The sequence below is a fragment of the Podarcis gaigeae genome (assembly GCF_964106915.1).
Source record: "Podarcis gaigeae genome assembly, chromosome: 6".
Taxonomy (NCBI): Eukaryota; Metazoa; Chordata; class Lepidosauria; order Squamata; family Lacertidae; genus Podarcis; species Podarcis gaigeae.
Window position 1 is genome coordinate 4,111,388 of NC_139682.1, and position 24,588 is coordinate 4,135,975.

Consider the following 24,588-nt stretch of genomic DNA (forward strand, 5'->3'; position numbering starts at 1 on the left):
ACCTATATACAACTTGAGCCTATGATAGAGGGGTTCACAGCATTAGCACCCCAATTGGGGCATGTTTCTCCCATAGCCACTGCCTTTGATTCAAACAGAAATCAAACACCGCTCTCAAATGTTGCTCTGACTCTCTCTGCAGCTGGCTGCTTTAATGGTAAAAGTAAAGGGACCCCTGACCATTAGGTCCAGTCGTGGCCGACTCTGGGGTTGCGGCGCTCATCTCGCTTTACTGGCCGAGGGAGCCGGCGTACAACTTCTGGGTCATGTGGCCAGCATGACTAAGCCGCTTCTAGCGAACCAGAGCAGCACACGGAAACGCCGTTTACCTTCCCACCAGAGCAGTACCTATTTATCTACTTGCACTGGTGTGCTTTCGAACTGCTAGGATGGCAGGAGCTGGGACAAACCGCTGCCACTTTCAACTCCAAACTCAGGCTTTGTCCTTCTAACTGCAGTATCTCTGAATTGAGGAGATCCATTTGTTGTCTTGCATAGAGCCCCCTTTCCTTTCATCTCTTAATGGCCCATCACCCAGATGGTCACCTCCACACAAGAAGCTAGCCTGGCTTATATTTTAATTGCTGGATTCATGGGTTAGAAAGGTATCACATGCATCCTATTTCCTCTCCCCTAAACTCATAACAATAAGATTACTGCAGAAAGACTTTGCATATTACCCAAAGCCAACTTTGGAGCAATGCTATCCAAGATACACAGCTGAACCCATTTGGCCATTCTCAAGCAATGAACATATATGTGGGGCGTCACCCTGAATTCACTGCTCAGTGAATTCTAGAGGATTGGGGGAGGCAGAACTCCCCCGCCAACAAAAAATAGTCCTTCCAACCTACTAATTGCTCCTTTAAAAAAGTAGCAAGAAAAGAATAAAGGCTTCTGGAAGAGTTCGGTTCTCCATGGTGACGAATGATGTGGGAGGACTGGGGAAAGAAGCCACAGAAAACTTGGAACACAAAATTGTCATGTCAAGGTTAAAGCAATGACGAAGGAACCGCGCAGAGAAAGAGGGGCAGGGCACCTCCGACGTAGAAACACCCACATACTTCCCTCTGCAAAGCAAACCGGTATGTTCAAATGCTGAATTCATAGGTGTCTCTTGAGAGCAGACACACTGCAGAATATTCATTTATTCTATTTATTAAGTTTCCATGCCACCATTCATTTGAGGATCACAGGTCAGTTTACAATAGGAGAACACAAAAATACATAGTATATTAACAAACAACACCCCACCCACAAAGCCCATAAATTGTTTAATTAGCCAAAGGCCTGGGAGCAGAGGAGTGTTTTTTGCCTAGTGCCTAAAGATATGTAATGAAAGCGGGCCTACTTGGGGCAGAGCATTCCACAAATGGGGAGCCCCCGCAGATCACATCACATAGACCTAGGGCTGTACATTTCATCATATCTTCCTAGGACCATGGAGAGTTCTTGCCAGAGTAATGAGCTACTAACTAGGGCCAGGGACCAGCAAACTTTTAAAGCAGGGGGCCGGCCCACTCTCCCTCAGACCTTGTGGGGGGCCCGACTATATTTTTTTTGGGGGGGAGGGGAGGAATGAACGAATACCTATGCCCCACAAATAACCCAGAGATGCATTTTAAATGAAAGCACACATTCTACTCGTGTAAAAACACGCTGATTCCCAGACCGTCCAAGGGCCGGATTTAGAAGGCGACTGGGCCTGATCTGGCCCTCGGGCCTTAGTGTGCCTACCCGTGAACTAGGCGGACCAATGGTCTGGCTCAGGTGAAGGCATAAGAGAGGAGGAGGAGAAGAAGAAGAAGAAGAAGAAGAAGAAGAAGAAGAAGAAGAAGAAGAAGAAGAAGAAGAAGAAGAAGAGTAGTAGTAGTAGTTTGGATTTGATATCCCGCTTTATCACTACCCAAAGGAGTCTCAAAGCGGCTAACATTCTCCTTTCCCTTCCTCCCCCCCACAACAAATAGTCTGTGAGGTGAGTGAGGCTGAGAGACTTCAGAGAAGTGTGACTGGCCCAAGGTCACCCAGCAGCTGCAGGTGGAGGAGCAGGGAATTGAACCCGGTTCACCAGAGAGTGAGCTCTGTCCCCTTTCCTTCTCTGTCCCTGCCATTTCTTCTCTGCGCCTGACTGGCTCCTGCGTGTAGCCAGTATGATGCTATCCAGATGTCGCTGAACCTCCATTCCCATGTGCCCCAGATGGCATAGCCAATGGTCATGGGTAATGGAAGTTGTAGTTCAGCAATGGCTGGAGAGAACCAATTGACTATCCTTGCTCTGAGTTGGCAAAGGAAGTGAATCCAGGTCAGGCAATGCAACTGGGCTCAGTTCTCAACGGCTCCCATTAAATACTATGGGAGAAGGTTAATTTGGCAGTGATTTGGGACACAGCTGTGGGTATGTATGCATGTGAGAATCCGTTTCTGGCCTCCAGACCCTGAGGCTAGAGGTCTGCAACATACAGGCTTTCCTCTACCACCAGCCTGATAATAAGAATTTAAGAAGTTCAAAAGCCCTTCTCTATCCCAGCATTTTGATCAACGAGACGCAAACACATCACTAATTCTGCCTAGGGAAATAAAAATGGACAAATGTGGGAGTGAGGAAAAGGGGTGGAGGGAAGAAACTGCTAATAACACTCCAAGCATTCCGACTGCTATGAAAGGCAGGGGAATTATAAGAGATCTCTGGCAGAGCAGTGACTCAGCAGTGTAAAGCCATCAACACTGCAGCTGCAAGCAAGGAGGGGAAAAGTAATTTCAGGATTTGCAGAACTGAAGGCACAGAAGATGACAGTGTTGGCTGACTGTTATTTATCACCACAACCGCCAATCTAGAAAAGCCACTGAAAAACATTATTGCAACCCTGTGCCTAGAAATCAACACACACTTTATGTATTTTGCATAACTCATTTTCCTTCTCTATTATGCAGAAGGGCATTTAAGAGGCAGCTGCTGGCCAGTGGATTCCCTGTTCAGACTTCCTCTGCTCCTCAGCACAACTTCTGTGATATCACAAGGCACCGTGAGCGCATTTTCAAATCTGCATTCCAGACTTAAGGACCAGAAACGTGTCAAAAATAGAAATTAAAAAATGGTAAGATTTTGCACTAATATGCAATTCCACACTTTGATGGCAACCCTGTGGATATGCTGCTATGCTAGTGGCATGAATGCACGATTACAGAAGCCTACACGGGGATGACACTGGTTTCAAATCTGGTTTTTAAGATCTTCCCAATGCATATAGGATGCAATTGAGAGAGTCTGCTGAGTCCTTTTAATTTCAGATTTCTGGAAAGTTAGGAAGCCCCAACATTCCTTGGATTACAATCAAATAATTCAGTATATATTTTCGGAAGCCCTGGGTTCATCTCTCACTTCAAAAGTACAAGGGATTCTTGGAATGTCACTGAGCTGGTTCAGACATAACATTTTCCAAACATGAGAAGCTTCTTAGCAAAAATTCAATGATCAAATACAAGCATCTTTTCATAAGTCGTTTGCTCAGCACAACCACCCGAGCTGCAGATTTGGTGCACAACCACATCCTTGATCTCCTTCCCTGCTCCCCAAAGCACACACCCCCAGCTTCCTAGCACTACACAGAACTGTGATGAGGCATCCCTGATTGTTTCAACCCATGCAAAGAGTTGTCATGGCAACAAGGGAAGGGCTTAGGAGATCACTGGATGCTGCCGTGGACAGGACAAAAACCCAAACTCCAGCCGGCATGCTCCTCAGCTGATGTTCAGCTTTTGGTTCAACAATGAATAATTATCTTCCACAGCGAGTGCTAGCTGGGCTATGAGCAGACAGGAAGCATTTATTCACAACCCATCACATTTAAGAATCACCCAACATTGCGGTACGCTCAGACTGCAACCTTAGGGCAATGAAGTGTTTATCTATTTATAGGACAGTGAAGATAAGGAATGGGGGAAGGGTAGCAAGGAATTATATTATTTAAGAAACGGTTTAAAACCAAGTGACAATTTTCAGAGGGACTGGCATGGGGCCATCAAGATTAATCCCAGGTGTCTAAAGAGGTATGCTTGCATTAAGCACAAGTTACAGAATGCATATGGGACGCGCTGTGGTCTAAACCACAGAGCCTAGGACTTGCCGATCAGAAGGTCAGCGGTTCAAATCCCCACGACGGGGTGAGCTCCCGTTGCTCAGTCCCAGCTCCTGCCCACCTAGCAGTTCGAAAGCACGTCAAAGTGCAAGTAGATAAGTAGGTACCACTCTGGTGGGAAGGTAAACGGCGTTTCCGTGCGCTGCTCTGGTTCGCCAGAAGCGGCTTAGTCATGCTGGCCACATGACCCGGAAGCTGTGCGCCGGCTCCCTTGGCCAGTAAAGCGAGATGAGCGCCGCAACCCCAGAGTCGGCCACCACTGGACCTAATGGTCAGAGGTCCGTTTACAGAATGCATGCCTGCTCCTACATCCAGTGCCTGACAAATATTATGTGTTATGGTTCACAGCAGGTGATGTGGCACATATTAACAGCTGAATGTCATTTTTCAGCAGAAGCATTTCAGTTTGAAAGCTGCTGCTGCTACTTCTACTTTGTGTGTCCAAAAGGTTGTGTCCAAAGTAAATGAATCATTTCATCAGTGCAAGGATTTCTTTTTGCACCATGAAACTACCCCCCTCTCCTCCCTCCCTCCCGTGCATCCCCTACATCTGTTCTAAGAGTTCAATGAATCCTCTGGAACATGGGGGGGGGGCGGGGGAGAGATGGGAGGAAACCCCATTATGCAAGCAAAAATCCTTATGCTGATGGGATGTGTTAGCTGAATAAAGTCAGGAGTGGGTGACTGGCAATGAAGTAGCAGGAGGGGTTGGGGAATTAACTTGTCACATGCATGCCCTTTCCCCCTTGCAGTCCCCCACCGTTTCCCCCCCACCCTCCGGACACCAGTTTCATTGTACTAAATGCTTTCTCAGCAGTGAAATTCCCGTGCAAAATGACACAGAGCTGGACTAAAACAGCCAATTGAGCAGAAACCTGATAGTTCAATTAATCAGTTTCACACTGAAGTATTATCAGATGTTTTTGTGGATGCTCTGAAAAAGATATCTTTTTGTAACTATGGTGCTACAGGAAGAAAACACCAGCTATCACTATGGGATGAGTGTTCCTTTTAAGTTGATTTTATAACAAAGAGACTTGTGGCACCCTAAAAACTAACAATTTTTATTGTGGCAGAAGCTTTCATGGAATACAACCAACTTCTTCAGCTGTATGGAGATAGCCCACGGAAGCTCAGGTCACAATAACATAATCAGCCACAGGGCTCTTTATTTTCTCTGCAACGTATTAACGTGGCTACCCCAATGGAAATCGTGTATTATAAAGGGACAAAAAAGTATGTTCAACCCCCCAGAAAATGGCCAGCTGTTTCGAGCTCAGATGAAAGCTGAAAACAGCAGGAAATGTATTTCAACCATGCCTCAAAGCATTTTTGTACTAGCTTGCAAATAAAAACATAAATGCAACATAATAAAAACTACATATCTGAGCATGAAGGTGGACTGTGCGAGACAGTTCCAAGGAAAGGACGGAGGCAGCAAGAGAGGAAAGGGGGCAGAAGACTTATGGACAGTGAAAGGTGGTGGAGCTAGAGAAAGGATGTTTCTGGATATAGGGACTGGTAATGTCAGTGTGTTACTGTTAGTATATAAAGTCCTTTGTGGAAAGGACTTTGGTGCACAAGGGCCAACATTGATGCCAAAATCCAGCATCGCCTGAGCTCTGCGAGTGCAGCTTTCTCCCGACTGAAGTGCAGAGTGTTAGAGGACTGCAACATTTGCAGGGAAACCAAAATGCTTGTTTACAAAGCTACTGTACTACCAACCTTACTATATGCTTGTGAAACATGGACCACTTATAAACGCCATCTCCAACTCCATGAAAGATTCCATCAACGGTGCCTCCAAAAAATTTTACACATCACTTGGGAAGATAGGTGAACTAATATCAGTGTACTGGAAGAAGCAAAGATCACCAGTGTTGAAGAAATGATTCTTCAACATCAACTTCACTGGACTGGTCATGTTGTGTGGATGCCTGATGATCGTCTTCCAAGGCAACTACTCTATTCCGAACTTAAAAATGGAAAGCATAATGCTGGTGGTCAACAAAAGAGGTATGAAGACTGTCTCAAGGCAAATCTTAAAAAAATGTGGTAAAAACACTGATAACTGGGAAACACTGGCCTGTGAGCGCTCCAGTTGGAGAACAGCCTTTACCAAAGGTGTCCTGGGCTTTGAAGACGCTTGAACTCAGGACACAAGGGAGAAACGTGCTAAGAGGAAGGCACGCTTGGCAAACCCTCACCATGATCAACTCCTGCCCAGAAACCAATGTCCCCACTGTGGAAGGATGTGTGGGTCCAGAATTGGCCTCCACAGTGACTTACGGACTTATTGTTAAAACCGTGGTTATGGATGACACTCAGCTATGAGTGATTGCCAAAGAAGAAGATAAAGTCATCATCATCATCATCAGCAGCAGCAGCAGCAGCAGCAGGAGGAGGAGGAGGGAACCAGTTCAGCTGAAGGATTGCTTTATGCAATATGTGCCTACTCTACCCCTTTAATTTGCAGGGCTGACACTTTTACACATGCCAAATAACATTCATTCCACATTTGCAAGTTTGGAACTCCCTGTCCATGAAGATTGGGCAAGCACCCTTGCTGTATTATTTTCAGTGCCTTCTAAAAGTGGTTGTTTAGGCAAGTCTAGCTAGACATGTAATTTTATTATGTTTCAAAAACTACTAAAGCCTTGGAGGACTTTGAAGACACTAGATCTAGGAAACAAGACAGCAGTATGGATACAGATTTAAGGCAGGGCTTCTCTGGATCAAAGCACCAAGAGAGATGAAATCAAATACCTGATCTGAACAGCTTGGTTTTTGAATCTGATTCAATCAACCATACAATATTCTACAAAATCACACACTTCTATATGCCTGCCTTCCCCTAATCAGTAACTTTGCCAATGCAGGTACTGTCTGAAAGAGAGAGGAAGCTAAAAGGTCTGAGTTGAAGGATTGCAGAGACTGCTTTCTTCACCTGGGAAAAGAGCAGCCCAAATGCTCTCTCCTCCCTTAATAATAATAATACCTTTATGGTCAATGTTCAACCTGTATACAATGAAATTAACTGAGCCTCACCCCCTCCACAAACACTCAATCTCACTGCACTCTGTATGCTTGTCGCACAACACACCAACCCCGAAAGTCAGTTGCACTATATTATTTTCCGTTCAGCAGCCTCACAGCCCACGGATAGAAACTGTTTCTAGCCTGTTGGTACAATTGATTATACTTCTAGATCTCCTGTCCCAGGGTAGAAGATTAAAGAGGTGCTGGCCAGGGTGTGACTCGTCCCTGAGAATTTTTCTCGCTCTCCTACGGCAATGATCCCTTGCGATTCATCTAGCGGGCTCAGGGGACAGCCCATGATATCATGTGCTGTGTTCTCCACCCTCTATGAAGACTTTTCCTGCCTTGGAAGATGCACTGGGCAGTAGCAATAGTTCCCCCTGGTTTGTGACATCAGCACCCACTATGCCAATCTCTGCCCTCATCTTGGACTTAGGTAAAGGGACCCCTGGCCATTAGGTCCAGTTGTGGCCGACTCTGGGGTTGCGGCGCTCATCTCGCTTTATTGGCCGAGGGAGCCGGCGTACAGCTTCCGGGTCATGTGGCCAGCATGACTAAGCCGCTTCTGGCGAACCAGAGCAGTGCACGGAAACACCGTTTACCTTCCCACCGGAGTGGTACCTATTTATCTACTTGCACTCTGACATGCTTTCGAACTGCTAGGTTGGCAGGAGCAGGGACCGAGCAATGGGAGCTCACCCCGTCGCAGGGATTCTTGGACTTATCTGCATGCTAAACAACCAATTCATCCCAAGCAAAAGAAGCAGGCGAAGAGTGCCGTGGTTAGCAGCCCTAGAAAGTGTGCTTAAATGACATTTACATTAATGGAAGCAAGATCTTTATTTTAATTGCTGACACTGCAGCCTTATTCACACTTGCTTGGGACCAAGTACCACTGAACTCAGCAGTTCAACTTGTTAGTCAATCCTTACCCAGAAGGTCTTCAAGTGCCTGACAACGTATTTAAAGTGTAAGTGAAAACACAGTATAATATAAACACATTTTCATAAAATCTTTCAAATGAAAATGCATGTAATACTAAAAAATACACAAAAAAACCCTGCTTTTCCCCACCATCATGAGAAGCGGTAGAAAGTTCTGGCAGCACATTAACAGCAGACAACATCATCATAGTCCATCAAAAGCCTGTAATAAGAGGTAAGCTGTTTCTTGACACGAGAAAAAATGTCAGCGAAGGTCCCTGGCAGACTTCTCTAGGGAGGGTGTTCTACAAATGGGGTGCTACAACTGAAAAGGCCCTCTCCTTTATCACCCTCAAAGCCTATATCAAGAAAGTGAGTAAGCAAGCAAAGGATTTAACTGTAGGTCAGGCAAATGCAGGTGGCGCTGTGGGTGAAACCACAGAGCCTAGGACTTGCCGATCAGAAGGTCGGCGGTTCGAATCCCCGCGACGGGGTGAGCTCCCGTTGCTTGGTCCCTGCTCCTGCCAACCTAGCAGTTCAAAAGCACGTCAAAGTGCAAGTAGATAAATAGATACCACTCCAGCGGGAAGGGAAACGGCGTTTCCGTGTGCTGCTCTGGTTTGCCAGAAGAGGCTTAGTCATGCTGGCCACATGACCCAGAAGCTGTACGCCAGCTCCCTCGGACAGTAAAGCGAGATGAGCACCGCAACCCCAGAGTTGGCCATGACTGGACCTAATGGTCAGGGGTCCCTTTGACTTACAGGCAAATGCTGTTGTACTGAAGTTTGCTTTATTGCCTTTGGCTTGCTACGTACTTGTCTTAGGCATTTCTACCTACTCTCCCCTCCCTTTTACAATGAAGCAAAGCTTAGATGTGTTGAACTGGCAGTTCTGTATCAATTACCTTAATAAATTCAAGGATTCCTACTAGTGGGTTTTGACACAAGGCCAATGCCTACCTTTTATTAAATTGACCAAAAGCCACGTCACACCATTAATAAGCATATTCAGCATGAAACGCTTAGGAGTGTGCATTGGACTCAGACAAATCCTGAATCCAGAGGTGACAGGAGACACCTTGGAGTGATTTGGATTGGTCAGAGGCAAAAGAGGATCTGTGATGCAGAATTGCTTTAGCCAGAAAGCAAATCACTTCATTCTTCATTCTTTCCACTCCAAAAGCAAAAGGTGTCTAACACAAAAGCCTCTGGACATTTTTGTCTGCAGTTTGCTTGCCCATGGACACCTTTGTTGCATCTCAGTTTCTCAGACCAACTGCCCAGAAACCACACAAGGAGATTAAGTGATTACCACTATATACTGTAGATAGTTTTCACTCAGGTCCGCATATGCAAATAAGGAATTGAAAGTGACGTTCAGTGATTGGATAGTTACAGAAAGTTGTTACTGTTGCTTTGTAGTTGAGCTCTATATAAGCAGGTTGGCTGAACCCTTCAGTTCTGTTCTGGCCTGTGAATAAACAAGAGCTGTTTGAAGAATCGCTGTGTCGTCTGATATGTTCACCCACAACTTAACAAGGAGAGATAGCTGTGTGCATGGAGATGGATGCAGACCCTTCCTTGTCTTCAGAAGCAGGGTAGGCAGCTAAAGACAGAGAGGTCACATGCTGAAGGTCCAAATTTCAGTCCCTTGCATTCTGCCTGGGAGCCTTTGGGGAAATTGTTTGCCAGGCTCCCTTAATACATATATTTGAAGTAGAATGGTTTCGCCTTTAGTGAAGTTGTCTGACTGGCCTGAGTTCCAGTTCCAGACTAAGTCCCGCTTTACACAAGAGGAATTTTCTACATAGATACTATGAAGTGGCCAACACACTCACCGGCATTTTTGAAAACGAATATATTTCAGAATGAGACCGTAATCCATGCCTTGAAGCAGAAGACAGCTCACAATGGACCATGGGGAAATCTAAACACACAGGCTTTAATTCTCAGGAGAGTGCATTAAATGAGAAAGAGGGGGAAATTGTGGATGGAAGCTAATAGAAAATTCTGACCAAAGGGCATCCATTCAAGATTTCTCTGCAGCAAAAGTTAATTGTGCAGAACACAGCTGAGACACTGCTCCAAAGTTAACCTGGCAGAATTCTCCATTCCATGCAAAGGTATAGAAGCTCTTTGGAGTCTGGTGATGGCAACATCACATATCGCAGGCATCTAATGGCTTCGTCCCTGATTTGTCAAGATATTAACTTCATATTGTTTCTAATGTTGCCCTTTCCCAATCCAAAGACTCAGCTTAGGAGTTCAGACACCATGTGAGAGACTTCTGGGAAAAGATTTATAATGAATTTTAAAAAATGATGAAATATACATTCATTAAGAAACCAGAGGCCTTTCTCCTTGGAATAATAGGTTCTGAATTACCCAAGAAAGATGTAAAGTTATTTTTTTGTATGCCACAACTGCTGCTCGAATTCTTATAGCCAAGAAATGGAAGACACAAGAACTACCAACTGTGGAAGAATGGCAGGTGAAAATGATGGACTATATGGAGTTGGCTGACCTTACTGGAAGAATCTGCGACCAGAAAGAAGAGGAATATCAAGAAGAGAGGAATAAATTTAAAGACTATTTGAATAAATAATGCAACATAAAAAATTAGAAATTACTGGAAAGTACTAAATAAGCCTAGGATGAAATTAAGAGTTAGTTAAATAATTGAGATTTAGAACCTCAAGAAAAGTAAAGAAATTTTATTTTAATTTGAATACTGTGTTTTAATAATGATATTAGAAAACTGCTACATTTAAATACAAGGAAATTCAGATGGGAGGGCTCAGAAGAAGTCTAACACATGTTTATGATGTTAGAAGTTTAAATAACCAATTAATTTGTATTGTCTAGGTGTTTGCTGACATGTATTCTTTCTTTCTTTTTTCCTTTTTTCTATTTTCTTTTTGGTTTATATTTGTGACTGTTTCTTTCTTTTTTGTTGTAGTATGTGTTATATTTGTATGAAACTTAATAAAAACTATTTTTTTAAAAAAAGAGTTCAGACACCATGGCAGAATGTACCGGTATATGTTAAGTTGTGGGTGAACATATCAGACGACACAGCGATTCTTCAAACACAGCGATTCTTGTTTATTCACAGGCCAGAACAGAACTGAACTGAAGGGTTCAGTCAGCCTGCTTATATAGAGGCTCCAGTACAACGTAACTGTAACACTTTTCTAAAACTATCCAATCACTGAACGTCACTTTAGATCCCTTATTTGCATAGCTATCTACAGTATCCCCCTGCTGGCCCAGGGTGAGAACTTCAGTACATAACAGTATAACTGCAATGCCTTCCCACCTGTCTCTCAGCAGTTTCTTAGCTCTCCTTTCTCTCTCGCACATTCTCATATGCAGGATTATGACTGCACTCTGCAGCAGTGGGGCTGTAGGGAGGGGAGATGCAGGTACAGAATGAAAAGTGCCCTTACAGACTTTGGGCTAAGACTTAAAGTAACATGCATAGTCTCCAGTTGGAGACGACTTGGTTGCTTGGTTGGTGTGATGGCCTGGGAATCTGATTCAGAGGCTGAACCGGAGGAATCCCAGCCTGCACAGGAGTCCCCGCCTCCAGGGCCGGCTGAGCTGGGGCAGGGCCTTGATTCTGAAGCGCCTGCACCTGTGCCGGATCCTCAGGAGCAGGCACCAGGTGAATCCACTCTGGCTCCAGAGGTGGTTGAGGACTCAGTGCCTACAGGTGAGTCTCCCCCTGGGCCCAGTAACCCTTCAGCCTCTCCTGAACTGCAGAGGCTCAGGGCAGAGAGGCGAAGGGAACTGGTTTCTCCCAGGAGGAAGATAAAGGCCAGTCAGCCGGGTCCCAGGTTGCGGGAGCAACGTCGTTGATGAGCTGTTTCGGCCAGCATCCAGTCCTGTTTCCCCCAGAGTTCCTGTCCTTGCCCGGCTTCCCGCTGTGGACCCCGCTTCGCCCGAGGAGGACTGTCTGCCGACCCTCAGGTCCTGGACCTCGCCCCAAGGTAACCTCCCCCCTGGACCAGCACAGTTTGGCTAAGGCACACTGAGACGACTGCACAAAAAAACACTGCCAGGTTCAAAATCTGAGAGGTGTATATTTTTTTTTGGGTGGGGGGGGGAGAATAATCAGAGGTGCAGAGATCAAGCAGTTATATGATCTGAATGTTGGCCACTCACGGCCAAAAAGAAGGCAAAAGAGGGAAAAGATTGGCATTTCCTAACGAGTATGTCTAGATGCACGTTTTAAAACAATTACTATTGTTTAAACAGAAATGCATCTGTTTAAATATCTCTAGGTAGACTGACAAGGTGACCTGTCTCCTCTCCAGGTGCTGATAACTGTGGGTGGGCAACTTCAAGCTCCCCTCTCCCCAATCTTATAGTTATTTATCTTCCAGTTGGATGTTGCCATCATCCTGGAATCTTCTGATAAAGGGCGGTATATAAAATGAAAGAATGAAAGAATGAAAGAAAGGAAGAAGAAGAAGAAGAAGAAGAAGACGACAGCCCTTTCAAAAGAAGTGTGCCCTCTGTAAAGTAGGACATATGATCAATCTACCAAACATCTTATTTCTTCTCCCATCTGCATCAAAACACTTAGGATCACATTTTACAGAAAAGGTTTGAAATATACTCGGAGGTCAGAGTGGATTTCATGCTCTTTATTCAGCTCATAGTGGTGAGGAGGAATGGAAGTTCCCCCAGAATGTCTGCTTTATATACATTATTTACACAATGGGCCCCACGTGATTGGCTAATTCCGGAATTCTCCTGTAGGCCAATCAGGTTGTGGATTCACTTCCACCTGGAGCTGGATTGGGTGGCTCCTGTGGACCAATCAGACTGCTGCATTCTGAATCCTATTGTTCTAGGACCAGTCAGACTGCTGCATTCTGAATCCTATTCAACTCAGTACATAACAGGTTAAAAAAATCCGTTCAGATATTCTGACCAGCGAATCCAAATAGTAAAATACATAATAAGGTCGTTTAAAAGTTGATATTCCTTCCATATGGGAGACACAGCTGTAGCTGAAGACACATTTATTAATAGCAGAATCTTTGTTTCTAAATCAAGTCAGTATTTGGGGAACAAGGATGGTTTGAAACAGAGGAGGATGAACGAGCAGGGAAGTGTAGGCTAGGGCACACCGACATTGCAGCCAAGCGCAGCGTGGGAGAATCTTTGCGGATGCATCCAGAATCACGTGGATCCAGAGGATCTGCTGCTAAACCGTTAATTTGGGAGCAGATGCTCCCATTGCAGGCCTGTCTGGCTTGATGAGGCGTGAGTCAGGGAGCAGTGGAGCAGTGGAGCTCTCCTTGGCAGAAGGAACCTGCAGGGAGTTAAGCAATGAGTAGCAATTCACAGCTTCCAGGCCTGGGGGTGGCGACTGTATCTGAGCCGGGTTCTTCCCTCACCAGAACAGTGATGATGACGACAACAAAGAGGAGCAGGTTAGCGTGTTTATGGGTGCGGGACCCTTCTTGCCTGAAGCCCAATTAAAGGCAGGAATAAGCAGATAACCAGGGAAGGGCTGCACGCTGCAGGTCCCAGACTCAATCCTCAAAAGTCCAAGGCCCTGGAAACGTTGCCACTTTTACTGGTGGAATGGGCTGGTGTGGAATACAAGCAGAACCTCTTGTTCAACATTGTTCTCTAAGGTTCAAGCGGCAGGATAACATTAAGGCAGTTCCAGCAAAAGCAAACTGATGGATTATATATGAATGAAGACAGTGTAAAACCTGATGGATTAATGCCTCTGAAAGAAGACATAAAGGTGGGACATTTTGCTTGTACAGTGGTACCTTGGGTTACAGATGTTTCAGGTTACAGACTTTGCTAACCCAGAAATAGTAACTCGGGTTAGGAACTTTGCTTCAGGGTGAGAACAGAAATCGCACGGCGGCGGGAGGCCCCATTAGCTAAAGTGGTGCCTCAGGTTAAGAACAGTTTCAGGTTAAGAACGGACCTCCAGAATGAATTAAGTTCTTAACCCGAGGTACCACTGTACTGCTGCCACAATTTTCACAAGAAAGAAGACTCTAGTAAAGTTGTCCTTTATAAACATAATAGCAGCTTCATGCCCAACACTGCTAGGGAATGCTAAGAAATAAATAAAACAAAACAAAAATCAGTGTAGTTTTGAAATCAGTGATTAAAGTACAGTTTTGGAAGGTTCATTCCCCTTTCGGCACGGTTTCAACTATGGAAAGGCAGCATACAGATAAAATGATGTGGATGACCTTGATTCAAAATGGCAGCCAACAGTATCCAAACACAGATGCTCCTTAATCTCAGGAGCAATCAAGCAAAATTTGGTTATATTTTAAGAGGTGCCCAGAAAGTGGTGGTGAGGGATGAGTGTTCAGACCCCTGGGCTCTCACTTGTGGGGTGCCTCAGGGCTCCGTCCTCTCCCCCATGCTTTTTAACATCAATATGAAGCCGCTGGGAGAAATGATCAGAGGGGTTGGGCTGGATGTTCACCAGTATGTGAATGATACACAGCACTACCTCTCTTTTACATCAGAACCAGTGAAGGTGGTGAATATCCTGTGCGAGGACAGTTGGAGGATGGATGGATGGATGGATGGATGGCAGATGGATGGACTGAAGTTGAATTCTGACAAGAGAGAAATACTGTTTCTAGGGGACAGGGGGTGGGCAGGTGTGGGGGACTCCCTGGTTCTGAATGGGGTAAATATGAAGGACCAGGTGAGCAGCTTGGGAGTCATTTTGGACTCACAGCTGTCCATGGAGGCACAGGTTAATTCTGTGTCCAGGGCAGCTGTCTACCAGCTCCATCTAGTATGCTAGCTGTGACTCTGTCTGCTGCACACTGTCTCGCCAGGGTGATGATACATGCTCTGGTTATCTCCCGCTTGGGCTACTGCAATGTGCTCTACATGGGGCTACCTTTGAAGGTGACTTGGAAACTACAATTAATCCAGAATGCGAGAGCTAGACTGGTGACTGGGAGCAGCTGCTGAGACCATATCACACCGGTTCTGAAAGATCTACATTGGCTCCCAGTACATTTCTGAGCACAATTCCAAGTGTTGGTGCTGACCTTTAAAGCCTTAAACAGCCTTGGACCAGTACAACTGAAGGAGCTCCAGCCCAGACTCTGAGGTCCAGCACCGAGGGTTTTCTGGTGGTTCCCTCACTGTGAGAAGTGAGGTTACAGGGAAGCAGGCAGAGGGCCTTCTCAGTGGTGGCGCCTGCCCTGCGGAACAACCTCCCATGAGAAGAAAAACACAACTTTTAGAAGACATCTGAAGGCAGCCCTGTTTAGGGAAGTTTTTAATGTTTGATTCTATTTTTAATATTATGTTGGAAGCCGCCCAGAGTGGCTGGGGCAACCCAGTCAGATGGGATGGGTATAAATAAATAATATTAAATGCATAGTAAACAAACAAAATAGTAGACACTGCACCAAAGATTGTCCCAGCCAAGCAAAACCAGACTTTTAGAGCTTTACGCAGGCCTTGTTCACATGTGAGCCTCAGACTCTCACACTCCCTGCTCCCTTCTTCTCTTCTAGAGAACCCAGGAGGTCAAGTGTGGAGGCCTTTGCTTCATTTTTAGACTTAAAAACAACAACACACACCTCAGAGTCTGGTCCCCCTGCTTCCCCTAGTACAAAAAATCCACTAGAAAATGATTTCTGTAGTTTGAAAAGTGATGTGGTAATGTACTTGTGGGAGGGATGAATGAATGACTAAAGGGAAGATGTGTAAACATCCTGCAAGCGAATCAGAATGACTGCTAATTGTCACATAACTGGCCCATAAACAGATCAAAATGAATGCTCAATAAAGGCTAGATATAATCTTACCATGTACAGTAACTCTTGTATAAGCAAAACAGGATGAATACTCAATTAAATAGGTTGTCTGGAGGGGCCCTAAATGTCTCATCAATCAGAGGTCTTGAAACCAAGTCGTATGAGGATCAGTTGAAAGAGCTAAGTACATTTAGCCTGACAAAGAGTTCATGGGGGTGGAGGAGATAATAATAATAATAAATTTTATTTATATCCTGCCCTCCCCATCTTCACATATATATGAAGGGCTGGCATGCAGAAGACGGGATAAACTTTGCTGTTACAGAGGACAGAACCAGAACCAATGGATGGAAACTGCTGGGAAGCAGACTTGGGCTTTTTCCGACTGCAAAATCTATTTGGCAGGGAACAGGCTGTCTTGGGAGGCGTGGTCTCTCTTCCACCTCAGATATTTAAGCAGAGACTGATCAGCTATAGTTTCACCCTGCACTGCAGATCCTGAATGGGGCAGGGGGTTGAACTAAATAACCTCCAAGGTCCCTTCTAACTCTGTAATCCAATGATGCATTAGATTATCCCAGATTCCAGAATTATGAGAGGGAAAAAATCCACCCACCCCATAGGCTCTTCAGCTATATCCTGAATAAGGTAAAGGTAAAGGGACCCCTGACCGTTAGGTCCAGTTGTGGCCGACTCTGGGGTTGTGGCGCTCATCTCGCTTTACTGGCCGAGGGAGCCGGCGTACAGCTTCCGGATCATGTGGCCAGCATAACTAAGCCGCTTCTGGCAAACCAGAGCAGCGCACAGAAATACCATTTACCTTCCCGCTGGAGCGGTACCTATTTATCTACTTGCACTTTGATGTGCTTTTGAACTGCTAGGTTGGCAGGAGCTGGGACTGAGCAACAGGAGCGCACCCCGTCGCAGGAATTCGAACCGCTGACCTTCCAAACAGCAAGCCCTAGGCTCAGTGGTTTAGACCACAGCGCCACCCACGTCCCACATATATCCTGAATAGCTTGGGGGGAAACAAGTCAATCCCCTCAGTTTAAGGATGCTAAATTGCTGCTGTTCAAACACAGGATGGCACTCTGAACCCACCCATGGAGTGATCATAACAGAAACTATTCTAATGCCACCAGTGCTCAGACCAGTTGTGGCAGAGAGCAATGGGCTTGAGCTGCTAGCAACAGAGTTAGGATTAAGAAAAACATCCTAATTATTGTAAGAGACGACCAGTGACAGAGTAATCTGCTTAGGCAGGGTGTCAGATCTACTGAAAAATGGTTTCTTCAGATGCTGCTCAAATCTTTTTTTTTTTTTAATTTGCTCTGGCATCTCCTAAGAACACTTTAGGTCCAAATTCCAATCTTAAAACAGAAGTTAAAGTAGGTAAGCTAATTTTATGATTCTATCATTATGAAAGATAATGCATCTACTATCAATATAAAACAATACAATTTATGCACAAATCACAAACATCTTATTGTATTTTCACCTTTAAATGTATTTTTGTACAGGTATGAAATGTCATTATTGTATAACAGGCATCGTTAAGCACAAAAGTCATTTCTTGACATTCCATAGTTAATGAACAGGGAAATTTAGTTTCAGAATAGTTACATCGTACCAGTTCAGCATGTTGTGAATGCAAAGTGGTCCCAAAATCAATCCCTGACATTTCCAGTTAAATATGGGTGTCAGATACCAGGACTGAGCGTTGGAGAATCGCTTCTGTTCAGAATAGACAACACATAGCTAGATAGATCAATGATCTGACTCTGTGTAAGAGAGCTGTTATTGGATCAATGACATTTATATAGCCTGTTCTTACTTTATGACATTTCAATAAGGACAGCAATCCAGGTCTATGGTTTTAAGCATGGCCCATTTAAGTTGGCTCAAGCCTGGGCTTCTCCTCTGTGAAGGCCCAACACCAGCTTTCTGATTTCTTCCTTAGCTGTTGTGCACCAGACTTATTCACAGATGTCAGCTGAAGAGCAGTTCCCTGGACAATTTGAGGGCAGGAAACTGCTTAACAGAAGCCAACATAGCTAATGGAGAGCTTAGAAAGATCCATTCTGGGCCAAGTTTTCAACAGGGCCCTTTTAAGAGAAAGGCTGACATCACTGACGCACCTAATGTGACCACTGTGTCCTCAGATTTCTATTTGGAGGGAATTTTGGACCAGAGTTTGTTTGAAACAAGGGTTTTGGAGTTTGCCACAAGTTCTAAATCATCCACCATGATAATTATGAAGATCTGATGAAGCCAAAGGTCTGGTTGGTTATTTCAAAGCAATATATGAACCCCAGCTAGGAGCGACAGCATCCTAGAAGGGTGATGCACACCTCTAATCTCTTCCCATATTCTCTTCCTTCCCCTCTCAGCCTTTCTACTTCCCTTTCTTCCCTTAAGGCCACCCCTTCCTTCCAATCCTTCAGCTTTTGCCCTCTTCCCTTGATAAACTGAGTTTATGTTTCCAACCTTTATGCAATGTCCACTTTGCTTGGTTGCATGGAAACCATGAAACATCCCTAGCAGAGACATCAATCACCTTGCCAACAAAGGTCCATATAGTTAAAGCCATGGTTTCCCCAGTAGTGATGTATGGAAGTGAGAGCTGGACCATAAAGAAGGCTGATGGCCGAAGAATTGATGCTTTTGAATTGTGGTGCTAGAGGAGACTCTTGAGAGAAGAAAATCTGCAAGATCAAACTGATCCAGTCTGAAGGAAATCAGCCCTGAGTGCTCACTGGAAGGACAGATCCTGAAGCTGAGGCTCCAAGACTTTGGCCACCTCATGAGAAGAGAAGACTCCCTGGAAAAGACCCTGATGTTGGGGAAGATGGAGGGCACAAGGAGAAGGGGACGACAGAGGACGAGATGGCGGGACAGTGTTCTCGAAGCTACCAGCGTGAGTTTGACCAAACTGTGGGAGGCAGTGGAAGACAGGAGTGCCTGGTTGGCTCTGGTCCATGGGGTCACGAAGAGGTGGACACGACTAAACGACTAAACCACAACAACAGCTCTTGCAATGTTTCCCATCCTAGCCAAGGTCCTGCCATTCCACCAACTCTGTGGAACTTTTTAGAAAGTTATTTGCTCCCTGAATGCATGTAGGTCTACATCTTCCCCTAACATAAGTTACCAGACCCTTCTATATAGTGAGAAGGTGGGGAGGGGTATTACTCAGAAGGGTGGTGGTTTGGTAATAAGTTGCTGAATTGCAACTTATTACCAAACTTAAAACCATGGAGAGACCTGGTCTGAACAAAGACATTGGATTCTTATCTCATTATACATGACAAAGCCATTTTTCACCTTCTCACCCCTTGCTTTTTCCTGTAAGACCTATTGCAGTCGTTAAGAGTCGTCAACAGGCTCATCACAGCTATCTGCCAATCACCCATTCCCACCACCCTTCTGAGTAATACCCCTCCCCACCTTCTCACTATATAGAAGGGTCTGGTAACTTCTGTTTCAGTGTATCTGAAGAAGTGTGCATGCACACAAAAGCTCATACCAAGAACTAACTTAGTTGGTCTTTAAGGTGCTACTGGAAGGAAAATAATGCTGTTGTTTGGTGCAGCTGAAGCACTGACTCACAGATCATAAAAGAGAGGGACAGTATAAGAGCTGAACCACAACATTTGAGGTGTCTTTCAAGCTACCCAGTTTTGTTCCCTGCAAAATTCTAACAGCAGTCACACAATTGCTCTCATCTCTTTACTAAATTCAATTTATTTTGTGAACTTATGCCATTGCAAAAAAGAAAAAGAAAAAGATAAGAATGATTGAAATAAGGAGATGAAAGGAACACGGTAATAAATAATAATTGCAGCTGCACCTCTTTCTAGTGAAAACTGAGGCAGGATTTGAGGGGAAATGGGTTAGGAAGAGATGGGAAGTGTAAGAAAAAGGAAGTTTCCTCCTCTTTATCCAAACTAAATGTAGCACAACTGCACCAATCCTTCTTTGAAAAAAAATTTTTATCAGTGATTTAGGACAACGTGAGACCCTGCCAGCAAAGTACAACTCAATAGTTTGTGTTGTGGCCTGCCATGGGACAACCAAACCCCTGTCTTTGCTATCCAAAAAAAGGAAGTGAGAGCTGGACCATAAAGAAGGTTGATCGCAGAAGAATGGATGCTTTTGAATTGTGGTGCTGGAGGAGACTCTGGAGAGTCCCATGGACTGCAAGAAGATCAAACCGATCCATTCTGAAGGAAATCAGATCGTGAAGCTGAGGCTCCAAGACTTTGGCCACCTCATGAGAAGACTCCCTGGAAAAGACCCAGATGTTGGGAAAGATGGAGGGCACAAGGAGAAGGGGATGACAGAGGACGAGATGGCGGGACAGTGTTCTCGAAGCTACCAGCATGAGTTTGACCAAACTGCGGGAGGCAGTGGAAGACAGGAGTGCCTGGCGTGCTCTGGTCCAGGGGGTCACGAATAGGCGGACACGACTAAACGACTAAACAAGTGAGCTCCTCTGGGCTAGCCGTAGGTGGCTACTAGGCTACATCAAGCTTGGTGCTCCTATCATATAACAACTCACCCTTGCTATTGCTATCATAAAACACTGATTTGCTGAAGGGTTTATTCTTTGGCAGATGTGTAGGAAGGGAATGCTCTGTGCACCTGTGATATTAATTACCGGGGTGTTTTAAAGGACCTAGCCTCTTAAGGGAGGTCCAAGGAGAGCTGGTGGCTCAGAGATAACAGGCAGTGGAAAACTGCTGTTTACAGAAGGAAAAATGCCACATTACATGGGGGAAAGGATGACATACGCCTTTGAAACAAAGGCTAGCAGGCTGGCCGGGTGAAATTACATTTCCAAACCGAATTGTGGGTGGGTGGGGGGGCGCAGAGAGAGAGATCCCAGGAGATCAGATATCATAAATCAAGATGCATAATGCTTTGTAGAGATCACAAGTGCATATCCTATTCTAGCACTAGGGAGCAAAAAAATAATAAAAGGGCGGGGGGGGGGGGGAAGGAAGCAGAGAGGCATGTTACCTAGTACAGAGCCCTTGATTTGGTACAGGCCCAGGCTGCAAAGGTACCGGTAAGTCTCTTTTTAGATCAAGATGGAGAAGCTTGGGGATCTGAGAAAAACCTTCAGGCATGTGCTATTCTATCTTTTTTTAAGGGGGGAAATCTTCCATCAAAAAGAAACAGGGTAATTATGTGAGGGAGGAGTTCTAGCAATGACCTTGAATGGAGCGGGGGGGGGGGGGGACACAGAAACCAAAAAGGCACCACACACCCTGCAGGGCCAGCCCAATTCATGTGTTTCACTGTCACCTCAAAGAGACTGCAACAATGACGATGGATAACATTTTTATTTTTATTTTTTGAAAAACTACAATAGATTTACACTGTGCTGCGAGAGGTGCCAGGGTCTGTCTGAACAGATGCATTTGCCAACGGGTGTGTCTGATCCAGAGCAGACTCTCCCTACCTGCCCTTAATGGAGGGGGAGGAGAAAAGGAGAAAAAAGAATGACAGACACTGAGAAGCACCTTCCGGCTCTTGCAGGAATGCAGCCGCTCTCTCTGCAAAGCATCTTCATGGATCATCTTTTTAAGTTTTCAGCAAAAAAAGGGGGTGGGGGTGGGGAAGGCATGCTCAACCCTTTTCCATGCACAAGAGGTGCACATGTGTGACGGCTGAATGCCCTAAATTCACAGCCTTGCTCCCCATCCCTTGCACATTTGCAAAAACCAACAGCCCCGCACTTTATCCCTCCCAGGAAGGATGCAAAGATGTTATCTCTCCGTGGTACTTACCCGAGACAGCTCAGTCGTGGGGTGGGGCAGTCGGGGTAATTTCCAAAAGCAAACCTCTTCTTGGTGACACCTTGGGGAGGGGAGGGTGGATGAGGGCGCAGCCCCAATGCGGTACTTGCATAAGGAAGCCAGCTAGCTGGCTGGATCAGCGACCTGCCACCGGCCAAGGAAAACAGAAAACAGGGAGCAGATAAGAGCCAAGCGTTCCAGCTGGATCTTTGGTCCCAAGGAGATTAGATTCCCTTAGATTCCTCCCAGACCCCAAATATGCCCCCTACCCTTTGCAAAAAATAAAGAAAACCAAATGATAACGTCTGCAACTCCCTGCATCATCACCTGTGCGTATTTCTTCTTCCATGCTGTTCGGCTTGATGCTCTCCCTTGCAGGGCTTGTGGGAGAGGCGGCTGGGCTGAGCTGTTCTCTCCGGCTGGGGCCGATGGGAGGGGAGGGCGGCTGAGCTGCCCAGGCAGCTGCGTACTTTGCGGTTGTCTCCGCACTTCCTCCTTAAAGAGACAGCATCGTGAAAAACCAGCTGGAGGCGCGCAGGGCTAGCTCGGGAGAATTGTCACCCTGCCTTGCTTCTGGGCGCAATTAACCAGTGGCGTAGCGTGGGTTGTCAGCACCCGGGGCAAGGCAAGTAATTTGCACCCCCTAACCCGTGGATTGGGACGCAGGTGGCGCTGTGGGTTAAAGCCTCAGTGCCTAGGACTTGCCGATCAAAAGGTCGGCGGTTCGAATCCCTGCGGCGGGGTGCGCTCCCGCTGCTCTGTCCCAGCGCCTGCCAACCTAGCAGTTCGAAAGCACCTCCGGGTGCAAGTAGATAAATAGGGACCGCTTACCAGCGGGAAGGTAAACGGTGTTTCCGTGTGCGGCTCTGGCTTGCCAGAGCAGCGATGTCACGCTGGCCACGTGACCCGGAAGTGTCTCCGGACAGCGCTGGCCCCTGGCCTCTTGAGTGAGATGGGCGCACAACCCCAGAGTCTGTCAAGACTGGCCCGTACGGGCAGGGGTACCTTTACCTTTTAACCCGTGGATTTGCGCCCCCTAACCCTAACCCCCAGATGTTGCGCCAGGTGCGGCCGGCCCCCCTGCACCCCCCACGCTACGCCACTGCAATCAATCAAGCGAGAGTGCTTTTCCATAACTTCATCTGCATGCCAGGAAAAAAAAAAAAAGCTTCACGTGTGTAATTTCTGCAGGTCAAGAGGCTGCTGTTAGAGCCACAACAGTAGAGGCAAATTTAAAGCAATATACACACAAGACGTAACCGGCTGTACAGTGGTGCCCTGCAAGACCAACGCCTCGCAAGACGAAAAACCCGCTAGACGAAAGGGTTTTTCTGTTTTGGAGGCGCTTCGCAAAACGAATTTCCCTATGGGGTTGCTTCACAAGACGAAAAAATCTTGCGTCCCCCAGCGGGTTTTTTTTTTTGCTTTTTTTGCCCTTTTTCTAAGCCGCTAAGCCGCTTATCAGCTGTTCCGCTGATAAGCCGCTTAACAGCTGATCACTGGAAGCCGCTTGACAGCTCTAGCACTAATCCGCTAAGCTGTCAATGGGCTTGCTTCGCAAGACGAAAAAACCGCTAGACGAAGAGAATCGCGGAACGGATTAATTTCGTCTAGCGAGGCACCACTGTACTTTTGAATAAATAAGGTATGCAATTGATTGTATCAGTTTGTAGATTTCAACAGAAGTCTCATAAAGTTCAACGAAAAAAGCAGAAGACCCAGTGGATCAGTTCATTCTCTAGTCAGTTCATGCATAAGGTCCATACATGTATAAGTATCTATTCCACCTGTCTGTTCAAAGAGCCCAATAATCCACGTGAAGGGTTGTTACAGTAGAACAGGCTCATATACTATGCTATAAGATCCACCATCCTATAATACTACATATGAGGCTGTTCTACTGTTGAAACCTAGGATGGCGAAACAAAGCTAATATTCGGGAAATCCTTGCCTTAGACTCTGTGAAAGGATTCTGTGGAGCTGTAACAACCCTTCACGTGGATTATTGGACTCTTTGAACAGACAGGTGGAATAGATACTTATACATGTATGGACCTTAGGCATGAACGGACTAGAGAATGAACTGATCCACTGGGTCTTCTGCTTTTCCCGTCAAACTTTATGAGACTTCTGTTGAAATCTACAAATTGATACAATCAATAGTACAGTGGTACCTCGGGTTACATATGCTTCAGGTTACAGACTCTGCTAACCCAGAAATAGTGCTTCAGGTTAAGAACTTTGCTTCAGGAGGAGAACAGAAATTGTGCTCCGGCGGCGCGGCAGCAGCGGGAGGCCCCCATTAGCTAAAGTGGTGCTTCAGGTTAAGAACAGTTTCAGGTTAAGAACGGACCTCCGGAACAAATTAGGTACTTAACCTGAGGTGCCACTGTATACCTTATTTATTCAAAAGTACAGCCGGTTACGTTTTGTGTGTTTATTGAGAATGTTCCATGTAACCATAGGTTTGTTGTTGTTGTTTTGCGAAATTTAAAACAATGGCAGCCCTATTCTGGTTTTCTGGACAAGAGCGGTGCCACCACACTTTGTGCAACAACTATAATGGGTACAGCAACACCAGAACATCATCAGTGTTTCCCACTGTGAACAACAGACACCACCACATCCTTAAACCAGTGTGCCCTGGGAGCTTTGTCCAATAAGGACTCAGAAACACACGTGTACACACACAGGTTTTTAAAGCGTCCTTCACAATTCCTGTTCCTTATAGGAATTTGCACTAAGCAGTTAGTGCACAAAGCACAGAACTTCTGTAAAGTCTGGCAAGCGGATCCTATACAGAGATAGGCTGGCGTAAGCCCGCTGAAATCAATGGGTTTAGACATGCTCAACTCTGGCTAGGATTAGGTGGTCAAGACATATAGAAAAGCCTCTTGACAGGACTCATC

General features: G+C 45.7%; 1 protein-coding gene across 3 annotated transcripts in view; it reads right to left on the reverse strand.

Annotated features, from left to right (window-relative positions):
* Window positions 1-22,152, reverse strand: part of SNPH (syntaphilin) — a 44,075-nt gene extending 21,923 nt beyond the window's left edge. For all 3 annotated transcript variants that reach the window (XM_083744392.1, XM_083744394.1, XM_083744393.1), the window contains exons 1-2: window positions 22,007-22,152; window positions 21,671-21,823 (exon numbers count right to left, since the gene is read on the reverse strand). The gene's annotated coding sequence lies outside the window, so the exon portion shown is untranslated. The remainder of the gene's footprint in view (window positions 1-21,670; window positions 21,824-22,006) is intronic.
* Window positions 22,153-24,588: the final 2,436 nt, after the last annotated feature.